This window comes from Aotus nancymaae, unplaced genomic scaffold, assembly GCF_030222135.1.
Source record: "Aotus nancymaae isolate 86718 unplaced genomic scaffold, 86718_ANA_hifiasm-v0.15.2.pri h1tg000011l, whole genome shotgun sequence".
Taxonomy (NCBI): domain Eukaryota; kingdom Metazoa; phylum Chordata; class Mammalia; order Primates; family Aotidae; genus Aotus; species Aotus nancymaae.
In genome coordinates this window covers 83,464,350-83,479,162 of record NW_026988422.1, presented here as the reverse complement: position 1 = coordinate 83,479,162, position 14,813 = coordinate 83,464,350, and the positions used below count along the sequence as shown (strand labels likewise).

Sequence of the window (14,813 nt, the reverse complement as noted above, 5' to 3'; positions counted from 1 at the left end):
GGCCTCACTCACACCTATGCACTATCCACCCCATCTCATTCTCTCAACCACCCTTTCTTTCTCTCTTTCTCATGGCTCTTCATTCTAAATCAATAAGACCCAAAATTTCACATGGTTAAAAATCATCCCTTTCAGCCCAGGCACGGTGGGTCACATCTGTAATCCCAGCACTTTGGGAGGCTGAGTCGGGTGGATCATGAGGTCAAGAGATCGAGACCATCCTGGCCAACATGGAAACCCTGTCTCTACTAAAACTACAAAAATTAGCTGGGAGTGGTGGTGCACGCCTGTAGTCCCAGCTACCTGGGAGGCTGAGACAGGAGAATCGCTTGAACCCGGGAGGTGGAGGTTGCAGTGAACTGGGATCGTGCCACTGTACTCTAGCCTGGGTGACAGAGTGAGACTCCGCCTCAAAAAAAAAATTATCCCTTTCAGTTATTGGCCCTTTTTGCCTTCCCTCTCAAACTACATTCTCGCTGCTTCGACCTTCATGCTGGCCACCATCCCTCAACGCTTTAACAGGACTCCAGCCTCTTCACCTCCCACCAGGATGTTCTAACTAAAATCACCAGGGAACTGGGAATTGGCAAACCTAAGAAATCTACTTTATTCCACTTTCTGAGCAAAGGACTGACACTGACTGCTGGTGGATGTCGTGGTTAAAACCTGGGTGTGTCTGAGCTGAGGCCCATGCTTCTAGCCCTGGGGTGACCCCTGCTGTCTGCAAAGGGTGTGAAGGAGCCAGGCCCTGCCATTGCTCCCCTTGTTCTGGACTGGTGTGGAACTTTCTGGCCACACCCTGCCCTGGACCCTGAAGGAGGGACCCCGGCACAGCTGAGGTCTGCTGTGCGGACTTCGTGTTCAGGAGAGGCTGGAGCTGGGGCCTGTGTCAGGGCTTCCTGTGCTGTGCCACAGTTAAGCTTCAGTGCCCCCACCCGAGAAAGAGCTGACTGTTCCTTCTCTGCCAGCTCAGGTGTCACTAGGGAACTGCAGAGAGCTGCAATGACTAGATGGGGCAGTGGCACTGTTTCTGCCCCAGGATGAGGTGACAGGAATATTCAAGCTACAATCGATGATGTGGGGACACCTATATTCCCTCCTACTTCACAGAGGCCCAAGGTCCTAGTTGTTCTTCCTTCCTTGTTCTCAAGAAACAGAATGAACGAATATGTGAACATTACCAGAGCAATGTCCAGGTACTTTTCTTAATTGAATTTAATTTTCAATTTAACTCAAATTCTCACAAACCTGTAAGAAGGCTCCCCTAAGGACTTGTAACAGCTGGGAAGCCAGGTCCAGAAAAGCTAAATGACTTGCCCAAGGTCTTACATACAGCAAGTGGCACATGCAAATCACCTGCAAATGCCACTTTCTTTCTTAAACTCAGATGGTGGTGTCAGATTGAGACCAGCTTGAAGAATGAAGGATCAAGGTCGCAGACTCATATACTGCCAGAAGAGCTGCAAGCTGCCCTTGGATGGTGTGCAAGGTGCTGTGGACATGTGTTCCCCACCCCCACCCCTCATTCCCTGACTGCCACTCATTCTGGCTGAGGCGGGAGGGATTCCTGGCATTTCAGCTCCATGTCCAGGACTTGCGCCTGAGCTGCTCTGCTATGAGCTCGGTACAGGCCTTGGGCTCTGGCTTGGGTGACTGGACATCTGCCTTGTTCTACAACCTGGTCTCAGTGGCCGAGTTCACTCCTGGATCTGGATTTTGTCCCTCTGGGGGCTAAGTCCCTGTCCTAGGGACCCTTTCTAGTACTTGGTCTGAGCCCTGCCCTAGGATGGAGGCCTTTCCATGCTTAGGCTCCACCAGCTGCCGCAGGATCCTTCTGTGTCTGTGGCTTGGCCTTGCCTAGCTCACTGCAACTGTTTTCCAACCATGTCAGGACCCCAGATGGCAGCCAGCTGCCCACAGACGTCTGTGTGGTTGTGTGCTTTGGATTCCCCATTCTGCCTGCTGGGCTGACGTCCTCCCAACACCCTCCCAACCTGTTCCTTGAGAGGGTAGGGAAGTCCAAAAGGAGCCCTGGCCCTTCCAGGGGGCTCTGGCCCCTGCACTTAAGACCTAATTAAAAACTGGCTGGAGTTTTAGACATGTCAGAGCAGGAAAGGATAACACTTGATTACACTGATTACATAAGGCTTGCCATTCTTAAACTAAGAAAATGTTCAATTGTTTTGAGCTATGAGGGCCCTGAACATTAAAGTCAAGTCCCTTGGTTTTAGGGGTGGGAGCTAAGGCCCAGCAAGGAGCATGGGTCTGTCCACTGTCACCCAGAGTAACTGTGACAGACCTGAGGTTCGCACCGCCTCCTTACTCCTGGTCTCCTCCGCCCCGGGCACAGCTTCCCCGTGGCAGTCTGGGGGAGGGAAGGGGAGGAAGGTCATTGCTGCAGACTGCTGGTGGCCCTTGGGAAGCTCCAAGCAGCAGCCCCTCAGCAGGTGCTTCTTTAGCAGGAGTAGCTAAGGAAGGCTCCTGGCTGCTGGTAATCAGACTCCCTCGTGTCTAGTGGTGAGGCACTACAGATGACGTCCCTGCGTGATGCAGGCAGAAGCTGAGGTGGAGGATGTGGCATCACAGGAGCATCCAGCTGAGGTGGATGTCCTGTGCCACAGGAGAGCCACTGGCGCCGCCTGAGCTGAGCTTGGATCCCACAGGATCCAGGACGATAGGGATGGGGGTGGTTCTGGCTCTTCCCTCTCTATCTGCCACGGCTCATTAGGTAACTGAGTCTTACTGGTGCTGTGTCGGCTGCCCTCACAGAATGCCCTGCCTCTCTGCTGCCACCTAGCAGCCTTGGCATCTCTCTCCTGGACCCTCACTTCCACTCTCTCGTATTCTGGCAGTGCGGCCCAAGTGATGTCTGAAAAGCACAGACATGACCTGCACAGGGTTGGACCCAGGCTCGGACCCAGGCTCCATCAAATAAGATTCAAGGCTTTCAGGCCAGGCCCCAGCCCACCTTGTGGCTGGGCCTCCCGGACAGCCCTCCATAGCTGACCTCCTGCAACTGCACACTGGGACTGGCTCCACCATGCTTCCCGTCTCTCTGTGTTTTGTGCACTACTCAACCCACCTGGGTCACCTTTTCCGGCTGTCTCCACCTACCAAGGCTTTCAGGCCCGGCTCAGAGGTCACCTTTTCCATGAAGCCCTCCCCAGGTCCTCATACTCCTTACCAAGCAGTGCCTGTGTGCCTCTCTTAAAAACTCACAGCTTTCTCACCCATATTCCAGTGACTTGGGAGCTGCCTTCTCTTCTGTAGTAGACACTGGGCTTCTCACGGGCAGAGAGCACATCTCACTCAGCACTCCATGCTCACAGCCTGGCTCACACCAGATACTTGGTATATTCTACTGAACTGAGTTGGGAAGGGGAGAGGAGGTTCAATCTCACCCACTCAAGGGGAAAAGTTCAGGTGAAGGAGTCATGCTGAAATGACTTGAGTGAAAATAAAAACCTAGGAGGTGAGCCACAGAGAGATACAGGGGTCCCCCAAGTTCATGCTTGTCCAGAGAGGAGGCAGCAGTGGAACGAAGCCCTGTCAGCACCAGGTACCCTCTGCGGACCCGAGGCCTTGGGGACAAACTAAAGCCATGGGGCTGTTGATCCAGCCATTGTTGCGGGGCTGTGAGTTTCAGATGTCTTTCTGCTAGAGGACCCTGTGGCTCTGCACATAGTGGCAGAGCGTGGAGTTACCTTCTGCGGCCATGAGGTGCCCTCCTTTGTACAGTAAATGTATGGCAATGACGGTCTGCGGATCACACCTTAATTGTCTCGTTCCCATGAGGTACTAACCTGGGCAGGCAGTGGGCACGAGAGGACCTGGCCTGGGTTCTGCCCCACGCCTGCCCAGCCGTGCATCCCTAGGTAAGCTATCTGTGCCCTCATCTATAAAGTGGTCCTAATACACTAATGCTAGAGTCCTAATATACTAATGTTAATAGTGGTACCTTACCAAACTGCTATGAGGAATAAACTCCAGGAGGAAAAAGCATATGGTAAGCCATAAAGTGCTGGAAATACTTGTTTGCATTACTGTTGAAAGCACACTGTTGATCTTTCTGCTGAGTCAGACAGGAACCTGCCTGTGTGCTGGCTTAAGTGGCCCTCTGCCCCTGCAGCCTTGCTGGTGCAGTCCCCTCGGCAGAGAGCCTTCCTCTCCATAGGCTGCGTGCACTCATTGCCCAGCTGGTCCCACCATGGCCCCTGAAGCACAAGGGATGAGCGGTGGTGGCTCTGAGGGGTGAGGTCACTTGCCCAAAGCCACTGGGTTTGTGACAGTGGCCCGTGTCCCAAGCTTGTTGAGTCTGGGAGCTGATCTTGCCAAGGCAGGGGTCTGGCCCATTCCCCTGGGACTCCACTGAGGAAAACTCTCACCCTCTCTGACAAATTTTGCCAAGTCAAAATAAAGAGCATGAGATAGGAAACAAGCATGAGAAGAAATTCAAAAATCAAAAAAGGAAAAATCAAAGAGCCCGTCACGCTACAGACAAATAAAGAGAAAGGGAAATTTCAGGTCCAACATCAAACAAGAGCAGGGTGGCTGTGCGCTCCTGATGTCATGAGAGTCCAGCCCTTGGTGGCAGGGCTCACTCCTCGTAGCAGGCCAGGCCATAGGTTCCCTGATTGACCTTTTTTCTGAACACAAAGAGCTGCAGGAGAACAGAGGCTGAGACAGGCTGGTCTGCTCTAAGGCCCACTGGACCGTGATGATTCTTGGGAAGGAGCTGACTTCCTGCTGTCTTGGAGGCCCACTTTACAGCTTCGAGTCTAAGTTCCATCAAACACCCACTCCTCCCAAACACCGTGGTGACACAGAGGAGCCCTTTTACTCCTAGAAGCCATGAAGAGGAGAGAAACACACAAGAGAGGAAGGGAAGGCTGGGCCATACTCAGCCATGAGTCCTCCTGAAAGGGAGGGGTGGTGAGGTGGGGTGAGGGGGCCAGTGACAGGGGACAGGAGCTGGACAGACTCCGGGCAGAGTCTGTATGACTGATGGGGAGTGGGGTCAGGAGGTCTGAGTCCCTTCTCACTGGGGAGAGTGAGCACTGGGAAGAAGCAGGCTCCCGTCTGGTGGCATCTCTACCTGGGATGCACTGGAGGCGTTTGGCAGGTCACTCCCCTTTGCTGCTTTTCTGCAAGCAGGGACATGAAGGATTGCCCTGTGTCCTTCACAGGCTGCTCCAAGGAGGAAATAGGCTTCTACCTGGTCCTTGTATTGTACTTTTCAAAAGGCTTTGATAGCATCTGTCTCTGACATAAGGATTTGACCAAGGATTCCAAAGCAAGGTACTGCCACCTTCAAGAAAGCTGTCCTGGTATAGTGGAAAGGGGTAAGGAGAGCACGCAAGAGAGGAAAAATCTGGGCGCACATTATGGGCCTTAAGGAGAATGAGCCCGATGCAGGCGACACTCCTTCCCTCTTACTTCCTCACAGCCTGGCCAAGGTACTAAGACGCAGGCGGGTCACAGGACTGATCCAGGTCAGGCGTGGCCCAGGTTTAAGAGAGCACCTGCTCATGGGACTCTGAATGTGAACCCTGAGGTCACCAGGACCCATGAGGCATGCCTGCACATACCAGGAAGGGCAGGAGGAAGCACATGGCCAACAGAACGGCTTGACTTTAATTCCAGGGACATAACTGTTTTGCTCACCTCTGTATTCCCAGTACTTACCATAGTTTTTGACCTACAGTTAATGCAATACATGTCTGTTAAGTACATGGATGACTGGCCCGGGGTATACTGTCTGAGCATCTCCAGCCACTGGGTGAGACTAGAGCAGGTGACACAATCTTAGAGAAAACAGCAGAAGTCTAATGGCTCACAAGCTCCCAGAGCTGGAAACAGCGGCTGAGCCAAGGATTGGGCCTCATGATCTATCAGTGAGTGAGATACCACAGGCCACCAATGGCAGTGGGACTTAGAAAATCCAATGGGTTGGGGTAAGGAGAGAATGCAAGTTTATTGTCTGTCTCACTATGTACTAGATCATGTGTCAGAGACTCAAACGCCACCTCGTTCAGCCTCACTCATCCTAGGAATCCTGCTGTGATCTCCACTTTACCCATAAGAAAGCTGGAGAGTTGGAGAACTGAAGTAGCATCTTTGTGGCCTCTGAACCGTCCACCGTTAAACCAGGCTTCAACCCAAAAACAAAGGACTCTAAAGCCCTCCACAGTCACCAGGACTGCAGGGGGACAGGACAAATGCAGGAAGAAGGGTCAGGCCGGGGAGAGAGGCAGGGAGAGAAGGACCAGAGCAAGGAGGGGAGGAGCCCAGCCCTGGCATGCGTGCGAGAAGCTACGGCTTGGAGCCCCCTGGCAGAGCCCCTTCTTGGACAGGAGTGTGGCACACCACATCCTATCAGCACCCAATGGCCTTGCTGCCTTAGTGTCCATCCATGTGGCACCAGGAGAGGTATCCCAGGAGATGGACAGGTTCTCAGGACTGTAGTGAGCCTTGGGAACCACCAGGTCTGATCTCGAGTGTGAGGCCCTAGCTGGAGGTGGGGGGTTGGTTCTCACTGGCAAAGTCTTCTCTCCAAAGAGTGAAATCTCTCTTGCCAGGACTGCCCCAGTAGTCAGGACCACAAAGGCTGTCTCTCTGTGCTGGTCTGGAGGCCTTGGCACGCTCCACTCCAGGCCTTCCTTGGCCCCTATCCTGTCTTCCAGTTCCTTTCTGCCCTGGCTGTGCCCTTCCGGGTGGTTCTGATTTGTATGAATCCCCTTCAGAATGAACTTTGCTGGAGTTCTGCCAGTAAGTTAGGTGTGTGGGAGTCCCTCCCCATTCTGGGCTTCCGTTTACTATAAAGTGAGAAGGGTGGAACCAAGGATCATCAGCTCCAAATTTCTACAACTCTAAAGGACAAAGAAGAAGGAAATATAGTAAAATGTTAATGGTGGCTATCTCAGGACTGTGGGGTTATATTCCTTTTTGAATTTCCAAATCATGCACTACCTCTAAATAAACAAATGTCTAAGAGTCTTACAGAAGACAATCCCTGGTCTGTGATCCACCTGCCTCGAGGTCTGGCAGGTGTGGGGTAGGCAGAGAACAGTGTGGCTCCTGTCCAGCTAATGCATTTTTATATATACTGCCAAAGGCAGGTAGACAAGGTGAGGCAGTGCTGACCCCTCCTCCTGAAAAAGGCCTTCCTCTTGCCCACTGCTGAACATTTATGAGGCCCTGGGACACCAGCTCCCAGCTCGTCTGGGATGGAAGGGATGGGCTCAGTTTCCAGTTAGTCTCTATGGGAAAGGCATCCCCTGGGGCTCCTGAAAAGATAGAACCTGAGATCCTAGGAGTAGTAGAGACAAAGGATCCAGCACTTGCTCAGTGATGCCTGATGTAATTTCTGGCTGACAAACGGCAGCCACCTGGTCTGAGCTGGGCAGAGTCCCAAGTCCTTCCAAGGCCTCCTCCCTGCTCTACCATCTTTCTGGCTGGCTCCCTCCCCTCTTTCCAGAGGGTCCCCCGATTTTACCATGAGATTGCACCATCCCTGGCACACCTTTCCATCCTGTTGCAAGGCCCTGCTTTCCTCACAGGTGCCATTCCTATCACCGAGTAAGGAAGCAAGCATCCAAGCGAGAATGGAGTCTGTGAACTGGGCTAAGCCCTGGTCTGGCCACTATTTTTACAGTCACCTGGCCAAGGCCATACAGGAATTGGTGGCAGAGCTGGGACCAGAGCCCAGGACAAGTATCTCCCAGCCCAAGGCTCTGTACACCCCAGAGGCTCAGCCCTGGTTAATAAACAAACAGTTCCACATTTGTCTTTGGAAACAAAGGCAGCTAGTGTTTAACTCTATCCTCTAAGCTCCACGCAGGGGGTGACAAATACCTGCCTGCCACCCTCCCTATTCTAACGCAAGCTTACACAGCTTAGTTGCTTACTTAAAGGAACCCTGCGTGAATTTTCTAGTCTTTTCTGCCAAGTCCTTACCACATGAATTTAGGCTCAAGCAGGCTGACATGTCTTACTAAGATTAACAGAGCCAACTGACCCAACTGACCCACGAAATCCTACAACAGATCCTCAGACCTAAGCCCTGGCCTTGGGCTTAGCAGAGACAGCTCAGCTTCATGGTGACCAATAGGTAAAGCTATGTCTAGGAGCTCAGGGTTTGAAAGACCTGTCGAGGTAGAAGGTCATCATTTACAGATGTGGGGATAACCAGAGAGTGGGGAATGACCAGGGCCACCCTGGGAAGCACCACCAGGCCTTGCAGTCATGCACCAAAAACAAGACGCCGGAGAGGAAAAGAATTCAAATTCTGAAAAGACAGCAGGGGGCCTGGTGCTGCCCATGTACCAGTGAGCAGCACCCCGTGTAGAGGGGTCCTGAGCCCCAGGGAAAGGGCAGGGGCTTGCCTAAGCTCACAGCCACACTGGGGAAAGCAGGGCTAGACCCAGTCTCCGGCTTCCAGGCCAGGACACCCCACCCCCACTCCTTGGGCCACTAGGCTGTGTTCCTTAGGCGAGTTGTTTTCCTCTAGAATATTTTTTTCTCTCTTCCTAATATTCTTATTTCAGGACGTAAAACTAACCTTAAAATGAACCTCAAAAAGAACAAATTGTAATACAAATCTGACACACCTTAATGGTTTACAGAGCATCACTGCATCGTTTTTTTGTGACTAATCTGCCCAATCATCCATGGCTGGGTCTTTAACCCTGTTTTATAGGTGGGGAAACTGAGGCTCGGAAAAGCTGCCCAAGGTCAAGCGCCTCCAGTGAACGGTGCTGCTAGAACAGAAGCTTGGGTCTCCTGGTGCCCAGTCGCTGCTTCCACCCTGCCGCTTCTGCAAGGATGTCTTTGCAAACCCCGTAGTTGGTCAGTGACAAATACTCGCCCCAAGATCCAGCACTCCCACCCCCATCCCTGGAGCAGGTGGGAGTGAAAGGAGAGGCCCATGAGGAGCAGGGAGGAGAGAGAGGGGCTCCCGTCACCTACAGCTCACTCTGCAAAGCACGGTGCAGTCCCAGTGGCAGAAGCAAAAGCAGTGGAAGGCCCACTCCCTGCTGACCATCACGGGCAGGGCTCCGCGGCACAGGCCGGGGGTACCTCTCGCACCGGGCCACTTACCTCTTCTCCTCCGTTGCCTGGCTGGCGCAGTGGGTAACTGATACGCCATCCAACCATCAAGTGGGCTTCCCCACCTCAATCTTTAATGAGGCTGCTCAGCTAACCTATCAGAACCCTCCTGCCCACCTGACTCCAGCAAGCTCCCAGGGCCCTGGCCCTGAAGGACTGTCCAGACCCCTTGCAGGGCTCAGCTCACAGGCCTTGGTGACAGCAGATGTCTGCTAGGAGACACCTCCTAGGTGGCACTCCTCTTAACCCTGTGGGAAATGGGACGGAACAGGGTAGGTGTGGAGTCAGAAGGGAGGAAGTGTACAGAGAATGCCTGTGGGGTGTGATTAAATTTGGCACCACCTCAAACTTTGGTATGGGAAAACCAAGTTGGCACCCTCTCACAGAAGGCCCATTTGATTCCTGCTTTCACCTGTCCCTCATCCCCTCCGCGTGAAATGCTGTCTCTCCTGCAAACTGTCTCTTAGATGCTTTCTCCCTGGCCTGTCTAGATCCAAGCCTCATGCTCTCACTTGGGGGTTTTCTAAGAGTCTCCAAATGACCTCTCTGCCTCTGCTTATCCTGTTGAGTCTGTGCTTACAGAGTAAATTCTGGAAAGCACTGGTCTTCCAGGCCATTCCTTGGCCAGGAAACTACTGTGATTCCCCACTGGTCCACACAGGAACCTTGGGATTGGGTTCACCCTTACTTTGGGATTGGAGGTCTCTTAGGCTCCAACCTGCCTGGCCTAGTGCCCTGACTGCTGCTCCCAGCCAATCCCACCAAACCTCTCTTCTCTCTGAATGTCTCAACTCCCTTAGCACCTTCCCTTAGGATTACCCATCATTCCCTCTTTCCTTCCCTGGAATACAGTTCAAATATGCAAAATATGCATGGATTTTAAGAGCACATCATTAGACTTCAAATGAATGCCCCTTCCACCCCTCAGACTTGCTGCCTTGGAGGGGTATCTGAAGCTTGGCACCTCATTTCTTCCTTGACTTTCCCCCTCCCGGCCCAAATCCTTCCCTACACAATTAACAGACTGATCCTAGCAGGCCTTGTGACCCTGGGCTAGCTACTCACTTTCTCTCACTGGAACTTAATTTTCCCACCCATGGGGCTAGAGAAGAAGCATGAGGAAGATGATGACAGCAGCATCCACCAATGACAATGCTCACTATCTGCTGGGCACCATTCTGAGCATGTAGACTTGAAGTCACTTAAGAGTTAAATTTGAGTCCTGGCTCTCACTTGCTCTTTGACCTTCCTTGTGGCTCAGGCAGGAGGCTAAGCCCTGGTGTGTTATGCTCAAAGCCTGCCCTTCTAGACCTGGTCCTGCTTGTTTCTTAAGCCCCGCTTTCTCTTCTCCCACATGCACCCAAGATCGCAGTTCTAGGTTCACACACCTCCGCGCCACTGCATATTTTGCTTCCCCTTTTTTGGGCTACTCTTATTTTTGGGGGGCGGGGTGGGGGGACAGAGTCTCACTCTGTCGCCCAGGCTGGAGTACAGTGCTGTGATCTTGGCTCACTGCAACTTCCACCTCCTGGGTTCAAGTGATTCTCCTGCCTCAGTCTCTGGAGTAGCTGGGACTACAGGTGCATGCCACCACGCCCAGCTAATTTTTGTATTTTTAGTAGAGACGGGGTTTCACCATGTTCGTCAGGCTGGTCTCAAACTCCTGACCTCCTGATCCACCCACGTCAGCTTCCCAAAGTGCTGGGACTATAGGTGTGAACCACCGCACCTGGCCTGGGCCACTCTTCTAACTGGCGAATGTCTGTTCATCCCCTTTAAGACTTAGATCACACATGCCCACCCCCAGGGCTCTCCCAGTAGCTCTCCCCTTCACTGCAGCCTCCCAGAAGCCCTGGGCTTTTCTCCATCATAGCATAACATACACTGCATTGACAAGGCTCTCTCTCCACCCAGCTGTGAGCTCTGTGAACACAGGAACCATGTCTTATTCATCTTTGTGTGCTGGTGCATGGCCCAGAACAGATGCTCAGTAATTCACAGGTGAGGACATAGCTATGGATACAAACTTCTCCCTTGGAACTTACACTAGAGAGGAGAGCCGGGCAACAAATAAAGATAAAACATGTAGGAAGAAAAACACAGCAGGGAAAGAGAATTTAAGGAATGTGTGTGGGTCATTCTTAAGACAGGCAAACTCTCTGATTAGGAGGTATAAGCGGAGGCCTGGATGACGTGACGGAAGGAGCCCTGAGGTTATGTGGAGAGAAAACATTCTGGGCACAAGGGGCCTTGGGTGTAGAGGCCCTGAGTTAGGAGAATGGTTGACAGGTCTGGGGCATGACATAACTGGAATGAAGGACAGGTAGAGAGTAGGGAGGAAGTGAGTTCAGAAAGACAGCCAGGACCACAGCATGTTGGGCTACAAGGCCCTGGTAAGAATGTGGACTGTATTCTGAGTTAAGCCTAAAATCCTAGAGAGTTCTGAGCAAGGACTGATGACCTGACTGAGAGCTGAAAAGCAGTCTGCTTGCTGTGTGGGGAATGGAGCAGAGTGGGCTAAGCGCAGGAGCAGGCCAGTCAGGTGGTAGCTGCTGTGAATGCCCCTGTTGCATGGACACCTGGATGAGGGAGGGCAGGCAGCAGACAGGAAGGGGGCAGGGCCTCAAACACTCACAGCCTGTCCACTCTCAAACTGGAAACTGTATCTCAAGTTCAGCACTTGTCTTTCTGAGTCTCTGGGGTTATCTACCAAAATATTTAAGCTGGCTCTTATCCTATATGAGCTGAAGCCAGCAGGAGGCTACTTATAAAACTCATTCCTTAGGAAAGAAATGATACATGCTACGTGAGGAAAAAAGCACAGCTGTGAATGAATTCTTCCCTCACTTTCGAAGATGTGGGCATGTGGCTAGAAAGATGGACCAGGTTAAACGTTTATAACAACCTCTGACCAAGCCGGGTTATGGTTTAGGAAGCTCGGGGGCTGCCAGGTGAGCAGGGTCTTTGGAGAGGCAGTCTGGTCCACTGGGCAGAGACCTGGACTGGAAATAGGAGATCTGGGCTCTGGGCCTTGGGCTCTGCATTCACCAGTGTGGCCTGGAGCACGTTTCTTAGCACTGTGAACCTTTATTTCTTCCTTCTTAAAATGGAGAAAGTAATTCCTCCTGTCTCCCTGAAGTCTCAGGGGGATGCTGCAAAGATCTAGGGAGCCAAGGCACAAGAGCATCCACGAAGGGGGTCTGTTCCTTTCCGTAAGGAGTACACGGCTTAGCTCTGGGGGGTAGCACACCAGAATGAAGTGACTCTGGCTATGACTGAGGGGTGAGGTCCCAGTGTCTAGGGATTGGGTGCTCCAGGAACAATTTGCATTCTCATGGTGCTGTATGCTTACAAATCACAGTCCCATCTATTTTATCATTTGAGACTCATGACAACTTTGTGAGGTGGTTGTTACACCCATTTTAAGGATGAGGAAACTGGCCAGGTGCGGTGGCTCACGCTTGTAATCCCAGCACTTTGGGAGGTCGAGGTGGTGGATCACCTGGCCAACATGGTGAAACCCCGTCTCTACTAAAATACAAAAATTAGCTGGGCCTGGTGGCATACCTGTAGTCCCAGCTACTTGGAAGGCTGAGGCAGGAGAATCACTTGAACCTGGGAGGTGGAGGTTGCAGTGAGCCAAGATGGCACCACTGCAATCCAGCCTGGGTGACAAAGTGAGACTCTATCTCAAAAAAACAAACAAACAAACAAAAAAACCCCCAACTAAATAAATAAATATTTTTTTTTTTTTTTTTTTTTTATAAAAAGGAAACTAAGGCTAAGGCTTAGAATGGTGAAATGGCTTGCTCAAGGTTTCACCGGGGCTCATGTGATAGAGTGGAGTGGGTGCCTGGAGCTAGGGTGTGGTACTGTCACCTGCCTCTGGAGTCTGTGCCACTTCCGTCAACCTCATGCTGATCATGGCAGGCACAGCTCAGCAGGCTGCTTCCTGAGCACCAGCAGGAGGTGTCAGGCAGGTGCTGGTAAGCAGAGGCTAGAGAATGAACCACTGCCTATCTTGAACCCTGACTGAGCACATGGGGTCCGGGCTGCCATCTACAGAAGACTAAAACCCCAAAGGAATCTCGCCATTAGTGTTAGGGAGATAATCCTGGGACTGGTGTAAGGAAGAGATCTTTCCTCTCTGGGATGTAAACTGCAACAAGCCAGCGGCTCTTCTGAGGACAATGGCAGCAGCAGGATGCTCTGAAACTAGGGCCCCATGAAGGAGGCACAGTACTGCCAATGTGCCGAGGGAGACCCCCAGGGTCAGGCAGAGCCTCTTCTCGGACCTTGATTCAAACTTCCAAACCACCAAGATCTGCTGGTGCTGCCATCCTCCTCATCAGATCACCCCATCCACCCCTGGCCCTGCAGGGAACCAGTTCAAGCCCCGCTTCCCTCAAAAAGTGTTCCCTGGCCATCTTGATCCAAGCAGCCTGGCTTCCCACTGTCTCCCAATGTGAGGGCTGCTGGCACCACCACAGGAGCTGATATTGTTAGTTACCTTTTTTTTTTTTTCCCGAGACAGAGTCTTGCTCTGTTGTACAGGCTGTAGTGCAGTGGTGTAATCACAGCTCACTGTAGCCTGAAACTCCAGGGCTCAAGTGATCCTCCTACCTCAGTCTCCTGAGTAGCCTGGACCACAAGCACATGCCACCACGCTCAGCTAAATTTTAATTCTTGTGTAAAGACAAAGGTTTTGCTATGTTGACCAGGCAGGTCTTGAACTGTTACGCTTAAGTGATCCCCCAACCTCTTAAAAGGCTGGGATTACAGGAATAAGCCACTGTGCCCACCTGACATTGTTAGTTACCTTTGCAAATAATTTTCTTAAAAAGAGTAACTTCAAACTGTTATAGTAATTTACATGTGATAAAGAACGTTTACAAACATCAACTCATGGTACCCTCACAACAACCCTGTGAGGTGGGTCTGATTCAGCCATTTCACAGATGGAGAAATTGAGTCTTAGAAATGTCAGTGACGTGCTCAAGGGCACGCTACTGGCACAGCTGGTACTGGAACCACATCGAGTTCACATCCAAAGGTCCTTCCACAGTACGCACACCTCAGGGCCACGGCAGTTGAAGGCCCTTCCATAGCTGTGGCTGGAGAAGCGTGTTCCTCTGTTTGGGTGGTGATAAGCAGGCCAAGGTGACGGGTGCGATTTCTGTGTGAGACAATTCCATTAACCATGTCCCTCAATCACAGATAGCACCCCTCACCTTGAGCCCAGTTTCACACGCTGGCCGGCAAGCGGTCTTGGATCAGGAACTCCGTCTCAGTCTGTAGGGAAGGGCGCGATGGCGGAAAATGTCAGGCTCTGCGAGGCACACAATACGATGCGGGCGCAAGCTGGGAGCTTGCTCACTCACCAGACACCTCTGACGTGTCACTCTCTTCAGGGGCTCCTGAGACAGACACAGACACAGACACCTGCCCTTGAGGAGCTCACAGTCTAGACAAACAAACCTAGGGTCCAAACAAATGGGACAGCAGCAGTGTGTGCAGAGCAGGAAAGGGTGCCTGAGGTCTCCTGGGCACCGGGAAGGCTTCACAAACAGCAGAGCAAAGCATGAGCAGAAGGCGCCCAGGAGTATGGGAAGAACGGGCATGAGGGCAGAAGCCGGGCCTCTGCAGACACAGCCCAGGGAAGACAGACTAAAGAAGGATAAGAGAAGGTAGATGGGTTACAACCC

General features: G+C 52.1%; 1 protein-coding gene across 7 annotated transcripts in view; it reads right to left on the bottom strand.

Moving 5' to 3' along the window:
* Window positions 1-14,813, bottom strand: part of EVL (Enah/Vasp-like) — a 179,166-nt gene that overhangs the window by 21,096 nt on the left and 143,257 nt on the right. The window lies entirely within an intron of this gene.